Below are 17869 nucleotides of genomic sequence, written 5' to 3'. Positions count from 1 at the left end.
ATGAGTTATAAAGGTGGCTAATCACTACTCGTTGTTTTTTGTTATTTTGGATGTCTTTCAAGACTCAAGTTCCAGATGTTGGTTTGAAACTAGAGCCTGTACGGCATCACTGCCTTGAACTGTAAGGCAGAGGGGAATGCAAACATATAGGGAAAGTTAGAATTGTCCTTACATTGCCATCTTTAAAGGAATTTGCTACAGAGGAAAATTGATGGTTATATTTATATACCAGGCTTTAGGGATTTATATCCTTTAGGAATTTTGTATTTTTTAACCAGAATTTTTTTTGTCTGGCTTTATTTTATGATCAAAGTTCTGATTTTTTAAGGCTTAATTGTTTAAAAATGTCCACTGAAGTTACCTGCGTTCATATGTGGTTTGACTTAGTGCTTGGGGCAGATGGGAATACACACTAGGACCACTGGTATAATCGTATATGATGGTCAGTGTCTACTCAACATAGCTCAGGACTGAAAGCACAAGTCATCACTGATTATGTTGACAGAATTGTGTGGGGAAGCTAGCACAGCATGTCTGCCTTTTGCTCGGCTCCAGCTAATGCTATGGGCACTTAAACTCATTCAACTACATTGGTCACTTAAAATGTCAACATTTACTAACATTACCAAAGAGCAATTACTGTTGCTCCTTTGCCAAGTGGAAGCAGAATTTTGAGATCTTGCAGGTCAGTTTTACATTTGGAGCAGAAATCACTGATGCAGAGTAGGGTATTTTCTTAGTGTAATTCAGCTGCGACACAACGCCATCCAAGATCACCTGGCCAGAGCCATCCCGCCACCCATGGGGAAGGTTACTGTAAACTCCGCCATCCCTGGAACCGACAGCCAACTGTGACTGGACATCATCATAATCACCAACGAAGACCGGAAAAAGATCATCATGGTGGAAGTCACAGTGCCGTTCGAGAACAGGACCCCAGCCTTCCACGATGCCCGAGCTCGAAAGGTAGAGAAATATGCCCCTCTGGCTGAAACCTTGAGAGCTAAGGGTTACCAAGTCCAGACAAATGCACTGATAGTCGGAGCCTTAGGTGCGTGGGACCCCAGTAATGAGTGAGTGCTGAGAGACTGCGGAATCGGTCAACGCTATGCTTGGCTGATGTGGCAACTCATGGTGTCGGACGCCATCAGGTGGTCGAGGGACATCTACATAGAACACATCACTGGACATCAGCAATACCAGGAGGGATGAACTAGAGTGCCTATGAGAAGCGCAGTCAGGAAAGTAACAAATACTTTCCCCATGGATTGTATTTTCTAAATGGACAACCAACGTAATTCTCAATTACTGAGTGACAATCTCCACTCATTGATATATTTTGCTTTCCACAACCAAATCTCTGTACAACTTTTCATGAGTGATGTACCCAAGTATTCGGATTCTAATATCTAAACTGTATTGTTAAATCTATTCACCTAAATTTGGGTTGTTGCTGATTATGTACTCTATGATTTTAAAAACAAACTTTATATTTGTGGATAATCTAAGCACTATACCCAGATGTACAGACACTCTTTTCCCAACCTATGTATTATATAATTTTTTTTTAACATTAGCTTTAATAAAAATTTTTAATTTGTTTATTTACAACAGGTACACGAGTTCTGTTTTCTCAGACAGGTGGTAACAAACTGGATTTCTGCTGATAGCATTACTATATGTGATGAGCACTTGACATACAGTAGTTATAGGCTCAGTCAAACTCCCATTGAAGTCAATGGAAATCTTTGACAAAATGGGAGTTGGATCTGGGTCTCTAACAATAAGGAGAAACAAAAATTAGTAGTTATGGACAAAGAAATGCACAGCAGAAAATTCTTGGTGCTTGTAAATAAATATCCTACAATGCCTGTGTGGTTCATCCAGGAAAGAGAACAAGAGAGGAAACTGATTGTTACTCGATATCCATGTAGAAACCCTGTAATGATTGTGGATGGTTCTCTAGCTGCCATTTCTATTGCCCTTTTCTAGAGAGGAATTTGATAATGCATTCCATTAATTGTAGTGCCAAGCTGCTGTTTTTTGCATATTTCTAGATTATGCAACATTAAGTGTACAAAGCTGACAAACATTTGGGAAAAAATGTATGCTTTCAAGTGTTTCTTTTAGTTAAGCCTACTTGACATGACATAATACTCAATTGCAGTACCAGTTTCCATATATGTTTTAACTGTATTTGTCTTTGCTGACCAACAGTTCTAACTAATTATTGACATTAGTAATATTCAGCTATCATTTTGATCATTTATAAATAACTTTGAATCAATATTATGCTTAATTCAAAATATCATTTTGTTCTGTCAGTATAAGTACAAAACAAATCAAGCTGATAATCTTGTAACAAAACATTGTACATGGCATATTGATTTTTTAAAAATTAAAGTTGTATTTCAAACTATCATTTTTTTTGTTTCCCTTATTGAATATTTTATTAAGGTGATTTTATATTTAATAGAATTAAAATCAACAGTTTTCTTTATCACTATGTATAGCACTTCACCATTAAGAGATTTCGCTCTGTATGAATGAGTATAGGGCCATTCTGCCTAGATTTTAAATACTGCTGGGTAAACTGGATCACTGGGTAGCTGGACTTTTAGCACAATATGCTAAAAATAAGACTGCCATGGCTTCTTCTAGCCAACATTTCCTCCAAATTCTCTGAGATAGTTGAATGTAACCTAATGAACACACAATTCCTACAATTTTGACAAGTTATATGGACAGCACGGAATGAATAGTTACTGCCTACCAGTACCACCATGTGGAAATGTGTTAATATTCAGAGATTTGAAGGCACAGACTTCAAAGAATTGGATTAACAAAACAAACACCACGGGCTAATTTTACTCCTGGTACAAAGAGGTCGTCAGTGTTAATGGTGTAACTGAATAGAACTCCCAAGGTGAATTTAGCTCCTAGAGAAGAAAGTTTCTGAAGATATAATTAAATAATTCAGGTTTCAGAGTAGCAGCCGTGTTAGTCTGTATCTGCAAAAAAAAGAACAGGAGTATTTGTGGCACCTGAGAGACTAACAAATTTATTTGAGCGCGATGAAGTAGGCTGTAGCCCACGAAAGCTTATGCTCAAATAAATTTGTTAGTCTCTAAGGTGCCACAAGTACTCCTGTTCTTTTTTAAATAATTCAGCCAACTAAAACCAGGGATTAATTTTCCTAAGAAACATGTATCAGTCTATACCTGCAAATCAGACACCCAATTAGACAGTTTCCCCACTATCCTACAGGAACTATACCTGTAAGAATTGCCTGAAGATTGAAACTATTTGTATATTCATCACAGTTGTTATCATAGAATCATAGAATATCAGGGTTGGAAGGGACCTCAGGAGGTCATCTAGTCCAACCCCCTGCTCAAAGCAGGACCAATCCCCAACTAAATCATCCCAGCCAGGGCTTTGTCAAGCCTGACCTTAAAAACCTCTAAGGAAGGAAATTGCACCACCTCCTTAGCTAACCCATTCCAGTGCTTCACCACCCTCCTAGTGAAAAAGTTTTCCCAATATCCAACCTAAACCTCCCCCACTGCAACTTGAGACCATTACTCCTTGTTCTGTCATCTGGTACCACTGAGAACAGTCTAGATCCATCCTCTTTGGAACCCCCTTTCAGGTAGTTGAAAGCAGCTATCAAATCCCTCTTCATTCTTCTCTTCTGTAGACTAAATGATGGCAGTTCCCTCAGCCTCTCCTCATAAGTCATGCGCTCCAGACCCCTAATCATTTTTGTTGCCCTCCGCTGGACTCTTTCCAATTTTTCCACATCCTTCTTGTAGTGTGGGGCCCAAAACTGGACACAGTACTCCATATGAGGCCTCACCAATGTTGAATAGAGGGGAATGATCACATCCCTCGATCTGCTGGCAATGCCCCTACTTATACAGCCCAAAATGCCGTTAGCCTTCTTGGCAACAAGGGCACACTGTTGACTCATATCCAGTTTCTCGTCCACTGTAACCCCTAGGTCCTTTTCTGCAGAACTGCTGCCTAGCCATTCGGTCCCTAGTCTGTAGCAGTGCATGGGATTCTTCCGTCAATGCTATCATATTTCCTGTATTATTGAAATCAGTAGACCATTCTCTGAAATACTGAGAAATGTAGTTAGCATCCACAATGCCAATTAAATTAAACCCAGTGAATCACTACATATTAAACTATCTTGATATCAAGTAAATATTGTCTCATTCCCTTATACCATTTTTATACCTAAGTCAACTCCAGAGAAAATAACCATTGGTAAATCTACATCAAAATGTTAGATGAGTCACTGTAACTCAGTTTAGCAGCACATGTGCTCATTAAAAATTTAAAAACATTTTTGCTATGCTTCTAAGTCCGTAGGGTGGCAGCCAGTCTGTTCAATGAAGTCTTCCTGCTGCTGTTTTGGAGACCTCAGTGGAATGTGCACATAACAGGTACATTGTGATCTGGGGCCAGAGCTGGGGTGCTAGGCATAAGCAGATTAAGCAATTGCTTAGGGCCCATGCAGCTCAAGAGGGCCCCCTATTCACTTTTTATTATTTGTTGAGTGGGGCCCTATGACGGTGCGGACTGGCCCCACACTGGGACTGAGAGGGTAAACCCTTCCCTGCTGGCAGAAGAAGCCACGCCCCTGAGGCTCTCCTGGGCATGCTGCAACTGGGAGTCAAGTATAAAAGCCTGCAGAGCTGCTCAATCAGGGCTGGTGGCTGAGGAAGGAGGACGCCCAGCAGAGGCTCCAGCCCAGGAGCAATTGCGACCCTTACCGAAGAGAGCTGAGGAGCCAGGGACCGGAACCGGAGACCGGCAGCTGTTGGAACCCCAGGGAGTGCTGGGTGCTGAAGAACCTGGAGACCCTGATGCCACAGGGACTGCTACGTTTGGAGAACTGGTAGGAAATGACCCAGGAAAGGGAAGGAAGTGGTTTCTCCCTCAACACTTTGAGGGCAGTGTGTTGCGGTAGGCTTCCCAAACTGGGAGGGATGGCAACTGCTTTGGAGGACAGGGTCATAATTCAAAATGATCTGGACAAATTGGAGAAATGGTCTGAGTTAAACAGGATGAAGTTTAACAAAGACAAATGCAAAGTGCTCCACTTAGGAAGAAAAAATCAGTTTCACACATACAGAATGGGAAAAGACTGTCTAGGAAGGAGTATGGCAGAAAGGGATCTAGGGGTTATAGTGGACCACAAGCTAAATATGAGTCAACAGTGTGATGCTGTTGCAAAAAAAGCAAACGTGATTCTGGGATGTATTAACAGGTGTGTTGTGAGCAAGACACGAGAAGTCATTCTTCCGCTCTACTGTGCTCTGGTTAGGCCTCAGCTGGAGTATTGCGTCCAGTTCTGGGCACCGCATTTCAAGAAAGATATGGAGAAATTGGAAAGGGTCCAGAGAAGAGCAACAAGAATGATTAATTTCAGAGTAGCAGCCGTGTTAGTCTGTATCCGCAAAAATAACAGGAGTACTTGTGGTACCTTAGAGACTAACAAATTTATTAGAGCATAAGCTTTCGTGGGCTACAACCCATGCATCCGAAGAAGTGGGTTGTAGCCCACGAAAGCTTATGCTCTAATAAATTTGTTAGTCTCTAAGGTGCCACAAGTACTCCTGTTATTTTTAAGAATGATTAAAGGTCTTGAGAACATGACCTATGAAGGAAGGCTGAAAGAATTGGGTTTGTTTAGTTTGGAAAAGAGAAGACTGGGAGGGGACATGATAGCAGTTTTCAGGTATCTAAAAGGGTGTCATAAGGAGGAGGGAGAAAACTTGTTCACCTTAGCCTCTAAGGATAGAACAAGAAGCAATGGGCTTAAACTGCAGCAAGGGAGGTCTAGGTTGGACATTAGGAAAAAGTTCCTAACTGTCAGGGTGGTTAAACACTGGAATAAATTGCCTAGGGAGGTTGTGGAATCTCCATCTCTGGAGATATTTAAGAGTAGGTTAGATAAATGTCTGTCAGGGATGGTCTAGACAGTATTTGGTCCTGCCATGCGAGCAGGGGACTGGACTCGATGACCTCTCGAGGTCCCTTCCAGTCCTAGAATCTATGAATCTATGAATCTATGAATCCCCGCTGACCTGTGTCGGATCACGCTGTCACTGACAGGGCCCTGAGTTGGAGCCCAGTAAAGGCGGGTGGGCCCGGGCTCCCCTACCGGGGGTCTCTAACCCCCCCCCTTTTTGGTGAGGGGAAGAGAGTTTAGAGAGACTCTGATCATTGGGCCACACTGCTTTAGGAGCACACTATATGGACTCCGGCTGCACGGCTGTGCTATCCCCCGGAGGGAAGAGAATTTAGAGAGACTCCGGCCATTGGGCCATGCTGCTTTAGGAGTGCACTATAGGGACTCTGGCCACTAGGCCCTGCTATCCCACCAGGGGAAGAGGATTTAGAAGGACTCCGGCCATTGGGCCATTCAGCCCTGACTACCAGAGAGGTAGTAGAACCGACGTAGATGCAGGGAGGTGGGGTTAACCTCACCCCCCCTTGAATTGAAGGGGTTGACGAGGTACAAAACCCGCCACAAGTGGTGGAGAATGTGGGCAAGGACCAGGGCCTGCTAGAAGGACCCACATGTACAAGAAGGAGACTGACCAGCTCCTAAAATGGCTGCTGGAAAACCAGCAGCAACAGGCTGTACAACAGCAACAACAGCAGACGCAGCTGTTACAGCAACTGGCTGTACAGCAGCAACTGCAGGCGGCAAAGCAACAAGAATCCCAGCTACAGCTGGTTCGGGAGTTAGCCGCCCAGCAGCAAGTGAGTCAAGATCGACTGTTCCAACAGGTGGCGACCTTGCTGAAGATGGCAGCCAGTCCTCCCCCCAACACAGCCGGAGGAGGGCCAGGGGAGGGCTGTGGGGGACTACCAGTGCGGCTGACAAAGATGGGGCCTGGGGACGAACCCGAGGCCTTCTGATTAACTTTTGAATGGGTAGCTACGGCCACTTAGTGGCCCCTTGAACATTGGGCCACTATTCTCGCCCCATATTTAATGGGCCCCGCGCAGGCCGCTTACCGCAATCTTGACCCACAGGAGGCGCTGCAATATGAGAAGGTTAAGGCTGCCATCCTAGACCAGATGGGCATCAGTCCGGAGACGTACCGGCAGAGGCTGCGTCAAGATAAATATCCGCCAGGAGCCAGGCTGCGGGCAGTAGCCCAAGAAGGTCCACGACCTCTGTTGGAGGTGGCTAGAGCCGGATCGCTGTATTAGTTGCCAGGTGGCTGTGGCATTGGAGCAGTTCCACCGGATCCTGCCCACCGGGGGGAAGGAGTGGGTGCAGCGATACCAGCCGAAGACCCTCGCAGAGGCTACGTCCCTCGCTGAAGACTACATGGCGGCAGAGCCGGAAGAGTGAGCGGGTCTTAAGACAAGGACTTCAGGAGGGGGAGACCGACCCTCAGAAGGGATGGTGCATAAGACCGGTGCGGGAGGTCCCCGTTTGCCCACCCGACAGACAGGGTCGCCAACAAACCCCAAGGTCCGGGGCCCCTCGGCAGGAGCGGCGCCAGGGTTTTTGCCGCCCTAGGCGGCAGTGCTCCTCCTCTGAGCATTCGGCGATGGGGGTCCTTCCGCTCCGCGTCTTCGGGGCACTTCGGTGGCGGGTCCTGGAGCGAGTGAAGGACCCGCCACCGAATTTCCACCAAAGACCTGGAGCGGAAGAACCCCCCGCTGCCGAATTTCCGCTGAGGATGGCAAAATGCCACCCCCCAAATCCTGCCACCCTAGGCGATCGCCTAGGGTCACCTAGTGGAAGCGCCGGCCCTGCCCCTTGGGGGCGCGCCTGTCCCGGGACCAAGAGGACCCGTCTGGGGAGTCAAGTCTCCCACAAGGCACCTTACCCACGGAGGGGGATCGGGATAGGTGCTACCAGTGCGGACAAAGGGGGCACTTCAGGAGAGAGTGCCCCTACAGGGACTGTAATTATGGGCAGGGCCTGACGGCGGACCGACGAGCCCGGAAGGACGGGCCGGCGAAGAGGGTGATCCCGGTGCGAGTGGAGGGAACCCCAACCTTCACACTGGTGGACTTGGGGTGCAGCCAAACCGTCATTCGCACGGGATTGGTAGAGGACTCCCTTTGCACTGGGGCCCCGATATAGTTACAATGTATACACGGAGACATGAAGTCTTACCCCACCATCTGGGTGCAACTGGAGGTTGCCCAACAGGAGTCGCATTGCTTAGTGGGGGTGGCACCTAGATTAGCATACCCTGTGGTGTTGGGCTGTGACTGGCCGGGTTTCGCCAGTCTTATACGGGGGTGGAGCAGACAGCCCGAGAAGAGGAAGAGAGCCCGCTATGGGAGACAGGGTTTGTTGGGCCAACTCGGGCCACACGACCCCTTAAAGGGGACATTGAGAGGGCCTGAAGTAACCGAGGAGAGCCAGGCCTCAACCGACAGTCCGACAGTGGAAGAGACGAGGTGGCTGGATGTTGATGGAGATTTTTTGGAGGAACAGAGAGGGGACTCCAGCCTGGGAACAAGTGGTCAGCCGGGATGGAGAGGCCCATCCTTGGCAATATCGGCCCCAAGGCCCCCATTTTGAGATTCACAAAGACTTACTTTATCAAGTGGCCCAGGAGCCAGAGACCCAAGCCGAGGTGCACCAATTGTTGGTCCCCCAAAGGTTCCGAAGAGGGCTACTCCGCCTAGCCCATGCAGTCCCCTGGGTGGGTCATTTGGTGTGAGAAATGACCTTCCTAAGAATAGCCCAACGTTTTTTCTGGCCAGGCATAAACCAAGAGGTCCGGGATTACTGTGCCTCTTGCCCAGAGTGCCAGAAGGCCGGCCCGAAGGGGGTACCCAGGGCCCCCTTGGTGCCTTTACCAGTGATTGGCACTCCTTTCAAATGGATTGGCCTCGACCTGGGGGAGGGAACGGCTTTGGGAACTGGGCACCCGAGCCAGGGAGAACCTGTTACAAGCACAACGCAACCAGGAGATCCAGTACAATCGACGGATGAAGATGAGGAACTTCAAACTGGGAGACCGAGTTCTTCTGTTACTGCCCTCCTCCGAGTCCAAATTATTAGCCAAGTGGCAGGGGCCGTTTGAGGTGGTTCGGTGGGTGGGGCCCGTTGATTATGAGATCCGGCTGTCCGGACGTCGAAGGGACACCCAAGTATACCATGTAAACCTGCTGAAGGCGTGGAAGGCCCGCAAGGGTTTTATGATTGTCCCATACCCCCCAGAACCCAAACTTGGGCCTTAGCTCCTGCCCAGGAGCAGTTGCGACCCTTACCGGATGGAGAGAGCTGAGGAGTCAGGGACTGGGACCGGAGGCCAGCAACTGTTGGAACCCCAGGGAGCGCCGGGTGCTGAAGAACCTGGAGACCCTGATGCCACAGGCACTGCTACGTTTGGAGAACTGGTAGGAAGTGACCCAGGGAAGGGAAGGGAGTGGTTTCTCTCACCACTCTGAGGGCAGCGTGTTGCGGTAGGATTCCCCGCTAACCTGTGGCGGATCACGCCGTCACTGACAGAGCCCTGGGTTGGAGCCCAGTAAAGGCGGGTGGGCCCGGGCTCCCCTACCGGGGGTCTCTAAAACCCCCCCACCCATTTTGGTGACAACATAGTTCACCGACCCCTCTTTTACCTCAAGGAGATAGATGAACTCCGACCGCTGGGCCGTACTATCCTACGAGGGGAAGAGAGTTTAGAGAGACTCTGGCCATTGGGCCACACTGCTTTAGGAGTGCACTATATGGACTCCAGCCGCAAGGCCGTGCTATCCCCCGGAGGGAAGAGAATTTAGAGAGACTCCGGACATTGGGCCATGCTTCTTTAGGAGCACACTATAGGGACTCCGTCCGCTAGGCCGTGCTATCCCACCAGGGGAAGAGGATTTAGAGGGACTCTGGCCATTGGGACTCTGGCCATTGGGCCATACAGCCCTGACTACTGGGGAGGTAGTAGAACCGACGTAGATGCAGGGAGGTGGGGCTAACCTCGCCCCGCCTTGAATTGAAGGGGTTGACGAGGTACAAAACCCGCCACAGGCCCCCCAAAATATTCCTGCTTATGGTCCTCAATGGACTTGCACCAGCACTGTCTGGGGCAGTGTATTCAGCATGACCCCCTCATGAAAAAGCTGCTATTACTATTCATTTTTTATATGCATTATGGTAGAGCTTGGGGCTGCAATGTTCCAAGAGCTGTTCAAGATCACAATTGATGTTTACGCAATATGGGCTACTTATAAATCTCTGTGAGCTATATGATAAATTAGGTGTGTGGAAAAGTGTGCTGTGAAATTGCTGGAATACAAATGAACAGGTTAAGCTATTTATTTTTGGAACACTTTTCTTTTCTGGTACAAGCTGTGCCATTATTTTATATTCTACTTTTTTTTCAGTGGCACTAGCAGTGTGTAATTTATTGCAATAATAAACATGACATGTTGTTGTGAAGGCTGATTCCCCATGATGGCACTTTGAGTGCAGAAGGTGGGGGCCCACAAGGATTCTAAAAATTAATACTGGCCACTCCAGGCTTGTATTAAACTCCCAAGGTTACAGCTTCTCTCTGACTTTGTATGGGTAGATGCAGCCACCACCCAAGTGGGGAAAAAAACAACCCTTTAAACCCAGGAAGGCGCACTTGGGAATTCTTCCCTGTGGGGTACCCTCAAGCCCTTTCACCCCCTCCTCCGGGGAACAGCTGAGAAAGAAAACAAAGGAAATTAGCTTTTGCCACCAGCTAATTAAATAACATATGCACAAATGTTTTAGGACACAAAAATCCTAATCCTGTTCTTAAAAAAGTTGTAAGAGATGTTCACATCCAAAGTAGAAGCCTTTCTGGAAGAAATTTTTTAAAAAAGTTAAATCCTGCTTTTAACCCTACTGCCATCAATGTGGTTGCATAGTTCTACATGTGGATAAGAATTTGGCATATTATCAGTGATTTCACATCATATAGTATTGGGATGAATCTGTTCGCTCAATTCTGGGTAACCTTTCCCTCCCACTCTCCCCTTTTGGGAATGACCTGACTGAAAATAGATTGAACCATAAGAAATTATGTGAGGAATAAGACCCCAGATCTTTTGCTCGCCAGTAGAGAGTTCTGTATGATCCAAAGTGATGAGAGGATCAGGAACAGAAATAGGCAGACAGAGGGTTAGTGTGTGAGAGCAGCAGCCTGGGAGCTAACTGCAGAGAGAAGGCCAGGTAGCAACGCCTGATGCAGGAACCACAGCTAGAGACCAGGAAGAGAATTTGCCCCTGTAGGGCTGAGAGAAGAAGTTGGCCTATAGCAGGGCTAAGAATTGAAAAACAGCCCTGTAACAAAGCAGCAGTGTAGCTGTGCAAGACCAGGGAAGCTACTGAGGACTGGGTGTTGGAAATAGCTGAGCTAATGAGGGAAAGAGTGGATTGAACAATCAGCTGGGGAAGAACAAGGTGTGAGAGAAGCCTCACACAGAGACTGTGTGTGTGTGCATGGTGGGGAGAATGTGGTGCGTATTTGGTCACAAGCAGGAACTGTTCAGCAAGGGACATGGTGTAACGATGCTGGTTCTGGCGGGACCCAACTGAGAGTGCCAATTCAGGATAAATTGCTCAAACAGGGCAGTTACAGCCCAAGGCTGGGGTTTTTCCACCTCTAAGGCAAACCAAACCAGCCAGACAGTGAAGACTTTGGTTTCACCCCACTGGCTAACCACAAGTCACACAAAATGGCCATGTCAACACCACCCTATACCGAAAACCCACCGACCGCTATGCCTACCTTCATGCCTCCAGCTTCCACCCCGGACACACCACACAATCCATCGTCTACAGCCAAGCACTGAGGCCTGGTCTACACTACGAGTTTAGGTCGACTTTAGCCGCGTTAAATCGAATTAAGCCTGGACACGTTCACACGACGAAGCCCTTTCTTTCGACTTAAAGGGCCCTTTAAACCGGTTTCTTTACTCCACCTCCGACGAGGGGATTAGCGATAAAATCGGCCTTAGGGGGTCGGAATTGGGGTAGTGTGGATGGAATTGGACGTTATTGGCCTCCGGGAGCTATCCCACAGTGCTTCATTGTGACCGCTCTGGACAGCACTCTCAACTCAGATGCACTGGCCAGGTAGACAGGAAAAGCCCCGCGAACGTTTGAATTTCATTTCCTGTTTGCTCAGCGTGGAGAGCACAGGTGACCATGCAGAGCTCATCAGCACAGGTAACCGTGATGGAGTCCCAGGATCGCAAAAGAGCTCCAGCATGGACCGAACGGGAGGTACGGGATCTGCTCACCATATGGGGAGATGAATCAGTGCTGGCTGAACTCCGAAGCAGTAAACGAAATGGCAAAATATTAGAAAAGGTCTCCAAGGCCATGAAGGACAGAGGCCATAACAGGGACGCACCGCAGTGCCGCATGAAAATTAAGGAGCTAAGTCAAGCCTACCACAAAGCCAGAGAGGCTCTCCGGGGCAGAGCCGCAAACATGCCGCTTCTACGCGGAGCTGCATGCCATTCTAGGGGGTGCAGCCACCACTACCCCAACCGTGTGCTATGACTCCCTCACTGGAGAAACACACAGGGAAGAGGGTTCGGAAGAGGAGGATGGAGAAAATGTAGATAGCTCACAGCCGCAAGGAAGCGGAGAAACCAGTTTCCCCAACAGCCAGGATATGTTTGTCACCCTGGACCTGGAACCAGTAACCCCCGAACTCACCGAAGACCCTGAGGGCACACAGGGGACCTCTGGTGAGTGTACCTTTGTAAATATTACACAGGGTTTAAAAGCAAGCGTGTTTAATGATTAATGATTAATTTGCCCTGGCAATCGCGGCCAGTACAGCTACTGGAAAAGTCTATTAACGTGTATGGGGATGGAGCGGAAATCCTCCAGGGACATCTCCAGAAAGCTCTCCTTCATGTACTCCCAAAGCCTTTGCAAAAGGTTTCTGGGGAGGGATGCCTTATCCCGTCCGCCATGGTAGGACACTTTACCACGCCAGGCCAGTAACACGTAGTCTGGAATCAATGCATAACAAAGCATGGCAGCGTATGGTCCCGGTGTTTGCTGGCATGCAGACAACATCCATTCCTTATCGCTCTTTGTTATCCTCAGGAGAGTGATATCATTCACGGTCACCTGGTTGAAATGGGGCAATTTTATTAAGGGGACATTCAGAGGTGCCCGTTCCTGCTCTGCTGAACAGAAATATTCCCCGCTGTTAGCCACGTGATGGGGGGGAGGGGTGAAGTGATCATCCCAGAGAATTGGGTGTGTGGGGGAGGGGAGTTAGTTGGGTTTGTGCTGCATGTTAACCCTGAAACCGCAGCCCCTCCTTTTACATTGCAAACCCATTTTAAATGGACAACCCAACCGGTGCTTGGTATGGGAAATGAGAGCACTACTGTTTGAAACCATTCCCACATGTTAAGAAGGTTAAAAAAGCCAAAAGACTGTGTCTTACCATGGCTGCCTGCAAGCTGAAATCTGTGGCCTGGCACTGCATGAATGATCTCTCACACCAAACCGGCAGGCCCTCAATATAAGAGGAAAAATGTGACCTTGTAACGAAAGCACATGTGCTGTGTAATGTGAACAGCAAAATTTAACGTGAAAGAGTGTACCCATTGTTCTCTAAAATGTGTCTTTTAAAACCACCTCTCCCTTCTCCTCCACCAGCTGCAAATGTTTCTCCTTCACAGAGGCTAGTGAAGATTAGAAAGAGAAAACGTAGGACGCGTGATGACATGTTTACAGAGCTACAGATGTCCTCCCACGCTGACAGAGCACAGCAGAATGCGTGGAGGCAGTCAATGACTGATTACAGAAAAGCCCAATATGAACGAGAGGAGAGGTGGCGTGCTGAATCGCGGGATGAACAGAGCAAGTTGCGGGCTGAAGATGATAGGTGGCGTCAGCTTGCACACAGAAGGCAAGAGTCGATGCTCCGGCTGCTGGAGCATCAAACTGATATGCTCCAGCATATGGTTGAGCTGCAGGAAAGGCAGCAGGAGCAGAGACCGCCGCTACAGCCCCTGTGTAACCAACAGCCCTCCTCCCCAAGTTCCATAGCCTCCTCACCCAGACGCCCAAGAACACGGTGGGGGGGCCTCCGGCCACCCAGTCACTCCACCCCAGATGATTGCCCTAGCATCAGAAGGCTGGCCTTCAATAAGAGTTAAAGTTTTAAACTGCAGTGTGTCCTTTTCCTTCCCTCCTCCCCCACCCATCCCGGGCTACCTTTGCAATTATCCCCCTAGTTGTGTGATGAATTAATAAAGAATGCATGAATGTGAAGTAACAATGACTTTATTGCCTCTGCGAGTGGTGCTCGAAGGGGGAAGGGGAGGGTGTGGTGGTTGGCTTACAGGGAAGTAGAGTGAACCGGGTGGGGGGGCGGAGGGTTCATCAAGGAGGAACAAACAGAAGTTTCACACCGTAGCCTGGCCAGTCACAAAACTCGTTTTCAAAGCTTCTCTGATGCGCACCGCGCCATGGTGTGCTCCTCTAACCGCCCTGGTGTCTGGCTGCGCGTAATCAGCGGCCAGGCGATTTGCCTCAACCTCCCACCCCGCCATAAATGTCTCCCCCTTACTCTCACAGATATTGTGGAGAGCACAGCAAGCAGCAATAACAATGGGGATATTCTTTTCGCTAAGGTCTGAGTGAGTCAGTAAGCTGCGCCAGCGCGCTTTTAAACGTCCAAATGCACATTCCACCACCATTCGGCACTTGCTCAGCCTGTAGTTGAACAGGTCCTGACTCCTGTCCAGGCTGCCTGTGTACGGCTTCATGAGCCATGGCATTAAGGGGTAGGCTGGGTCCCCAAGGATCACGATAGGCATTTCAACATCCCCAATGGTTATTTTCTGGTCCGGGAAGAAAGTCCCTTCCTCCAGCTTTCGAAACAGAGCAGAGTGCCTGAAGACGCGAGCATCATGTACCCTTCCCGGCCAGCCCACGTTGATGTTGGTGAAACGTCCCTTGTCATCCACCAGGGCTTGCAGCAGCATTGAAAAGTACCCCTTGCGGTTTATGTACTCGGTGGCTTGGTGCTCCGGTGACAAGATAGGGATATGGGTTCCGTCTATGGCCCCACCACAGTTTGGGAATCCCATTGCAGCAAAGCCATCCACTATGGTCTGCACGTTTCCGAGAGTCACTACCCTTGATATCAGCAGGTCTTTGATTGTGCTGGCTACTTGGATCTCAGCAGCCCCCACAGTAGATTTGCCCACTCCAAATTGATTCCCGACTGACCGGTAGCTGTCTGGTGTTGCAAGCTTCCACAGGGCTATCGCCACTCGCTTCTCAACTGTGAGGGCTGCTCTCATCCTGGTATTCTGGCGCTTCAGGGCAGGGGAAAGCAAGTCACAAAGTTCCATGAAAGTGCCCTTACGCATGCGAAAGTTTCGCAGCCACTGGGAATCGTCCCACACCTGCAGCACGATGCGGTCCCACCAGTCTGTGCTTGTTTCCAGGGCCCAGAATCGGCATTCCACGGCATGAACCTGCCCCAGTAACACCATGATTTCCACATTGCTGGGGCCTGTGCCTTGTGAGAGGTCTATGTCCATGTCAATTTCCTCATCACTCTCATCGCCGCGCTGCAATCGCCTCCTCGGCTGGTCCTGGTTTTGCTTTGGCATGTTCTGGCTCTGCATATACTCCAGGACAATGCGCGTGGTGTTCATAGTGCTCATAATTGCCGCGGTGATCTGAGCGGGCTCCATGATCCCAGGGCTAGCTATGGCGTCTGGTCTGAAAAAAGGCGCGAAACTAGTATCTGACGGACCAGGGGAGGGAGGGAGGGAGGGAGGGAGGGGCGAGTGACGACATGGCGTACAGGTACAGGGAATTAAAATCAACAAAGGTGGCTGTGCATCAGGGAGAAACACAAACAACTGTCACACAGAATGGCCCCCCCCCAAAGATTGAACTCAAAAGCCTGGGTTTAGCAGGCCGTTGATTTGACGGAGGGAGGGGGAAGCAAATGAATACAGAACAAATCTATTTTTTACATCTTAAGACGACGGTGCAGCATGACTGATAGCCCTCGGCATCTTCTGGGTGCTTGGCAGCAAATACTGGGCGCTTGGCAGTTATGATGACGATGGCCTTCAGGCCTATTGCACGAGCTGCTGCTCAGGGAAGACTCTGCTAATGTGCGATGATCCAACAGGGCGCTTGGCAGAAAATGGCATACTACGACTGATAGCCATCATCGTCATTGTGAAGGCAGCAGAATATGACTGGGGGGATGGGGGACTGGGGGACATACGGAGTTCCAGCCACTGCTGTATGATGACGACGGTTACCAGTCGTAATACACCATCTACTGCCAAAAGGCAAAAGGTAAGGGACTGGTGCAATGCAGCCCTACGGCTGCCAGCCCCACAGCTGCCAGCACCCAGATCGCCGATGAAGGCTACCAGTCATGCTGCACCGTCTACCGCCAAAAGGCAGTTAGCTGCTGCTGCTGTGTAGCAATGCAGTCCCACGTCTGCCGGCACCCAGATGACATATGGTGACGGTGAGCTGAGCTGAGCGGGCTCCATGCTTGCCGTGGTATGTTGTCTGCACAGGTAACCCAGGTAAAAAGGCGTGAATCTATTGTCTGCCGTTGCTCTGACGGAGGGGGAGGGGCCTGACGACATGTACCCAGAACCCCCCGCGACACTGTTTTGCATCATTCGGGCATTGGAATCTCAACCCAGAATTCCAATGGGCGGCGGAGACTGCGGGAACTGTGGGATAGCTACCCATAGTGCAATGCGCCGGAAGTCGACGCTAGCCTCGGTACTGTGGACGTGGTCCGCCGACTTAATGCACTTAGAGCATTTTATGTGGGGGGACACACAATCGGCTGTATACAACCGATTTCTATAAAACCGGCTTCTATTAATTCGACCTAATTTCGTAGTGTAGACATACCCTGAGGTACAACCGCATCTGCTCCAACCCCTCAGACAGAGACCAACACCTACAAGTTCTTCACCAAGCATTCTCAAAACTACGATACCCGCACAAGGAAATAAGGAAACAAATCAACAGACCCAGACGTGTACCCAGAAGCCTCCTGCTACAAGACAAGCCCAAGAAAGAAACCAACAGAACTCCACTGGCTATCACCTACAGTCCTCAGCTTAAACCTCTCCAACGCATCATCAGTGATCTACAACCCATCTTGGACAATGATCCCTCTCTTTCACAGACCTTGGGAGGCAGGCCAGTCCTCGCCCACAGACAACCTGCCAACCTTAAGCATATTCTCAACTGCAACCACACACCGCACCATAACAACTCTAACTCAGGAACCAATCCATGCAACAAACCTCGATGCCAACTCTGCCCACATATCTACACCAACAACACCATCACAGGACCTAACCAGATCAGCTACATCATCACTGGTTCATTCACCTGCATGCCCACCAATGTTATATATGCCATCATGTGCCAGCAATGCCCCTCTGCTATGTACATTGGCCAAACTGGACAGTCACTACGTAAAAGGATAAATGGACACAAGTCAGATATTAGGAACGGCAATATACAAAAACCTGTAGGAGAACACTTCAACCTCCCTAGCCACACAATAGCAGATGTAAAGGTAGCCATCTTACAGCAAAAAAACTTCAGGACCAGACTTCAAAGAGAAACTGCTGAGCTTCAGTTCATTTGCAAATTTGACACCATCAGATCAGGATTAAACAAAGACTGTGAATGGCTAGCCAACTACAGAAGCAGTTTCTCCTCCCTTGGTGTTCACACTTCAACTGCTAGAAGAGGACCTCACCCTCCCTGATTGAACTAACCTCGTTATCTCCAGACTGATTCTTGCCAGCATATTTATACCTGCCCCTGGAAATTTCCATTACATGCATC

Source organism: Emys orbicularis, chromosome 3 (genome assembly GCF_028017835.1).
Source record: "Emys orbicularis isolate rEmyOrb1 chromosome 3, rEmyOrb1.hap1, whole genome shotgun sequence".
Taxonomy (NCBI): Eukaryota; Metazoa; Chordata; order Testudines; family Emydidae; genus Emys; species Emys orbicularis.
The sequence above is the reverse complement of the archived record's forward strand: the minus strand, read 5'-3'. Positions refer to the sequence as shown.